The 5,348-nt window shown below is 46.2% G+C and overlaps 1 long non-coding RNA gene across 1 annotated transcript; it reads left to right on the forward strand.

Annotated features, from left to right (window-relative positions):
* The first annotated feature begins 1,637 nt into the window (after positions 1-1,637).
* Positions 1,638-5,145, forward strand: LOC130121429 (uncharacterized). Its single transcript, XR_008811068.1, has 2 exons — positions 1,638-1,742; positions 4,906-5,145. It is a non-coding gene; the product is annotated as an uncharacterized LOC130121429 (long non-coding RNA).
* The last annotated feature ends 203 nt before the right edge of the window (positions 5,146-5,348 follow it).

Genomic DNA, 5,348 nt, shown 5'->3' on the forward strand with positions numbered 1-5,348 from the left:
GCTTGTTGTGACGTCAACACGGCGAATTCGCGTTCTGTTCGAACACACCTGGCGGAGCTGGCGGCCAAACTCTGGCGAACAAAGCGGCGCCAACTCTCTCGCCGCCTTTGGTCTGAACGTAGCCTTATAGTTTGGATAGTCTTGTAATTTTGGGATGCATGTTTTTGTCTTTGTGTTGCACTGCGATGGTCTGGGGGAAACGATTATTCATTTCATTTCAAAGTGTTCCTGATTCCTGACATAACTCCTAACATCCTTACCATAATTCTAACGTCCTAATCATAATTCTAATGTCCTAACCATAATTCTATCCCTGGCATCTGTCTCAGTGAGATGAATCCTATGGCAGTGCAACATATAACACGTATCAATCAAACATATTAAACTCAAATACTCTGCATTTTAGGGTGTATATTGCAGCGAGCTGCTTTAGAAACCTCCTCAGTGAATAAGTCAAATTGATTTAATGTAGCTAAAATGAGTTTCTATGTTATATGAGTTTTGAGGAAAGGTCACAAGCAGTTATCCCCATTTAGGGAGTCACCAACTAAACATGTGGGGTTTTCCTGTAAGCACACATGTAAGCACAAAAAAACACGTTGTTGTTTTTTTTGTTTTTTCTATCTGAAGTATTTGTTTAATCTTACGCAACATCCTTTTTTTTTCTTGGCAAAAGGAAGCGTGTACTAACACCACAGTCTGACAAATCTGGGCATCCTGTCAGCAGGCATCAACAAGGGAAAGTAAAACTAAGTAAGAAGAGGGAAACTACCCACTGTACATGTTTAAAACGGTTTGATGATTCAGGCAGGGGAACAACATTGTCTGTGTTTATGAGGTCTCACCATCGTTGCCGTACAGGAAAAGTTTCTCCTCTCTCCATGAGTGAGTTCTGTTTAAACAGTTTCCCCCATTTCTCCCCAGTTCTACCCGTCCAATTACCCCCAGACTACCACGCGCCTCCTGCCATACATGTGGAGTCGCCAGCCGCTTCTTATCCCCTGACAGTGAGGAGTTTCACCAGGCGGACGTAGCGCGTGGGAGGATCCCGCTATTCCCCCAGTTCTCTCCGCCCCCCACCCCCGAACAGGCGCCCCAACTGACCAGAGGAGGCGTTAGTGCAGCGACCGGGACACATACCCACATCCAGCTTCCCACCTGCAAAACACGGCCAACTGCGTCCGTAGGGAAGCCAGAGGCAACACGGGGGATTCGAACCGGGATCCCCGTGTTGGTAGGCAACAGAATAGACCGCCACACTACCCAGGCGCCCCTAAAAAATATTACTCTTAGTGAAAAGACTGAGTGCCAGAAACCTATGGTGCACATTATTTGTTGGCATCTGTGAAGAAAAAGTATAATTACTTCCATATGTGTGCTTTTTAATGTATAGCAGTATATGATTAATAGCCTCATGTAGCTCTTCTCTTCAAAGGCCTACTGACCCTCCCGTTTTACACAAACTGAATGTTCTTTATGACCCACTGGCACCCTGCTCACTCCCTGACCTTGCCCTTACCTGTCTGTCCTCATAAGCAAGAAGCTGTGTCTGTACCAGTCAGAGATAGACAGCCTGGCCCTCTTTCAGCTTCATGCGTTCCCTCTCGAGCACTTGATCCATTAAACCCCTGATACGATGAAGACAAGACCTGATCTCTTCATTTCCAGTTCAAGATCAAACTTTATTAACTATTCAACAATGTGGTGTCAATGGACAGGATGTTGCACGTCAAGTATTCCGGGTGAGTAACCTTTAGGAATGCTCGCCTGACAAGTGGGAGAGAGAGTTTGGAAGAGTGTTGTTTTTCTTCCCCTTTTGTAATACTTAAAATAATTGTGAGCTAACCGGTATACAGATGAGCCACACGTTACTGTGTTTATAGAACCGTGCGTTTCCTTAAAAGGTAGGCGGTGGTCTAGCCACTGGGAAGGCTCTTTTGCTGTGTTGCTGAAATTCACATTGTGTGTGAGGGTTTAATGAAAGGGTTAAGGACACACGCACATTGGTGTGACATCTAACTGCTCTAAAGAACTGTGAAATCAAACCTTCTTAAACTGTGGGTTGTACACTGATGAGCCAAAACGTGACCACTCGTAGTGGCGGCTGGCCAGTAGAGGGCGCTGGGGCGTCGACCCCTTCACACATCACGAGATGAAAATCATCTTAAACATGTTAAATATAATTTAGTGATGCAATGGCAATAATGATTAAATAAAAGTGTTAGTCATTCTGTGAGCGCCTGTCAGCAGCCGTTAAATATTGGTTTCAAATGGTACTTGGTTGATTTCTGTCTGAATACATATACTTCCTGGGTGAGGGGCGCAGCCCAAACGATACCTTATGGAAGCCCTCAAACTTGTGGCGAGCAGGTGACCTGAGGCTGCTGTCTGATTGGTTTCTTCAGATTTTCCAGGGGGCGCAGTTCTGTGCGCCCCAGACACTCCCACTTTTATTGGTAGTGAACTGGTATGTTTAAATGTTTTTTGATCTAATGCGATTGGACAATTCTCGTGGCTGTCAATCATGTTCACACCCACCACGACGCCTCGTCGCGACTGTCAATCATCCACCGTCTACAAACCCTGATTAAAATCTATAGGCTACATTGTCCTTCTTAATAACTCTGTGACTCACAGGTGAACCGAATAATCATCTGATCAGTTTGGAGATCACCAACTGATCATCTCCAAAACAAATGTCAAAGGTCTGGGTAGATTAGATGGTAAGAGACCAATCAGTTCTCATAGTCAGTATTGAAGCTAATTTGTGGGGCAAACACAGGAACTAGCCACAGCCGGGACGCGAACCCGTACCGCCCGCGCCGCGGGTGACAGCGCTAACCGCTCGACTACAGAGTCCGACCCGTTAGCTAGCGGCCAACGTGTCTACTTATCCATGCACGTTACAATGTGTGGATGCAGGAGAAATGGGCAGGAGTAAAGACCTGAGCGACTTTGACAAGGGCCAGGTTGTTATGACCAGACGACTGATGACTGGGTCAGAGCATCTCTGAAACAGCAAGGCTTGTGGGGTGCTCGCTCAGGGTGGTCAGCAACGCTGAGTTCCTACCGAGAGTGGTCCGAGGAGGGACAAACCATCAACCGGCAACAGGGCGTTGGGCGCCCAAGGCTCATCGATGCACGAGGGCAATGAAGGCCAACCTGATCTCACAGAAACACGTGAAATGGCACGAACTCTTAACACTCGCGTTACGTGGTGGCGGTGGCAAGTAACGTGTTAAACTCCCGTGCCGGCACCACGGAAACAATGCCAGGGGAAAGTCAGTTAGGATCCTTTGTCGTGCTGGACACACGAACTCCCCGATTCAACAACACCATGCAATGAGCGGTGTTTAATATTTTCTAGTTAACAAAATTTTATTTTATTGTTATTTTTTTATTGTCATTTGACTGAATTTATCATAGTGCCTTAGGTTCGATTTTTTTTATTCTCTAAAAACCCCAACCCTAACCTCATTACATCAAAATGTGTTGTATCACACACAATTCGATGTTTTTAGAGAACAAAAAAATCGTAACTAAGGCATCATAATAAATTCAGCAGGTAATTTTAATACATTACGTGCCACCACCACGTAAAGCGAGGGTGAAGAGGTCGTGGTCATTTGACGTATTTCTGTGAGATCATGTTGATGAAGGCCGTCCCGTCTTGTCTGAACCAACAGAAGCTCTACTTTGGCACAAGTCACAGAACATTTTAATGATGGTTGAAGGAGGAATGTGTCTCAACACACAATGCATCGCACCCTGCTGTGCATGGGGTTGCATAACCACAGACCAGCCAGAGTGCCCATGACTACCCCTGTCCACCATCAGAACTGGTCCGTGGAGCAGTGGAAGAAGGTCATCCAGTGAGTCCAGTTTTTTTTTTCAGGTCATGTTGATGGCCATGTACATGTGCGCTGTTTACCTGGAAATGTGATGGCACCAGGATGCACTTTGGGGAGACGGCAAGCTGGCAGAGGGAGTGTGATGCTCTGGGCAATGCTCTGCTGGGACACCCTGGGTCCAGCCATTCATATGGAGGTCAATTTGACACGTGCCACCTACCTAAACATTGCTGCAGGCCAGGTGTGCCCCTTCATGGCAATGGTATTCCCTGATGGCGGCGGCCTCTTTTAGCAGGGTAATGCACCCTGCCACACTGCACGCATTGTTCGGGAATGGTTTGAGGAACATGATGAAGTGTTCAAGGTTACCCTGGTCTCCAATTTCTCCATATCTCAATCTGATTGATCACCAGTGGGGTGAGTTGGACCACCATGTCTGATCCACAGAGGCATCATCTCACAACTTACAGGACTTGAAGGATCTGGTGTCAGCAGAACCACGGGACACTTTAGGGGTCTTGTAGAGTCCATGCCCCAGTGGATCGGTGCTGTTTTGGCAGCACACGGAGGACCAACAGCATAGGTGGTCATAATTTTTTTGGCTCACCAGTGCACATTACTGGATAAATCAGCAGATCAGGCTGAATTCCTTCATTCACTTGTATGAGGCAAAACATGAGTTTCAGTACAGACTTGATGTTTCCACTCAACCGCTGAATTTGCCGGAAGTTGCTGGTACGAGAATACTCCAGAAGATGCTGAAATTGAGTACTGAAATATTTCTAATAGGGAGCCGCACTAACTCATATGATGGTGTGTTGATTTACACTTGTGATAATGTGTTGCGCTGATATGGGTAGAATCCATTTGAACTATGTGAAGTCTGTTCGCTTCAGAGGGGAATTGTGCATTTAGTAATCTGAGAATCATTAATGTTGTGAATGGGATTAAGTCGATCATCAGCCTGAGGACTGGTGAATTTATGTTGTTATTAAAAGTGAATATCAATCTTTCTCTGTGGGAACTCTTTTGTTGTCTTTTGTTGTTTCATTAGAGACGATGGATGGGCACAGAGACGGCAATACGTTTAAACAGAGGGGTCCTACCTTCATGTCTGATGAGTGAGTAGGCCACAACGGGGAATGATAAATCGAAGAAGTTGAAGTCTTGTGAATGAAGTTCAGATCACCTGAATTCAGACCACATCCACCAAGGGAAGTGGAGGAAGTCAGCCAGACGTTGTTGGAGGCTAGACGAAGAAAGACAACAAAGAATAAAACCATGCAAAAAATCAGGAGACGTTTTATTTTCTGCCAAAATCTTTTTCCTTTTTCTTCCCAATTGCACCCAATTACCCCACTCTTCCGAGCCGTCCCGGTCTCTGCTCCAACCCCCTCTGCCAGCCGCTTATTTTCACCTGACAGTGAGGAGTTTCGCCAGGGGGACGTAGCGCGTGGGAGGATCACGCTATTCCCCCCAGTTCCTACTCCACCCTGA

The sequence above is a fragment of the Lampris incognitus genome, chromosome 12 (assembly GCF_029633865.1).
Source record: "Lampris incognitus isolate fLamInc1 chromosome 12, fLamInc1.hap2, whole genome shotgun sequence".
NCBI classification, from domain to species: domain Eukaryota; kingdom Metazoa; phylum Chordata; class Actinopteri; order Lampriformes; family Lampridae; genus Lampris; species Lampris incognitus.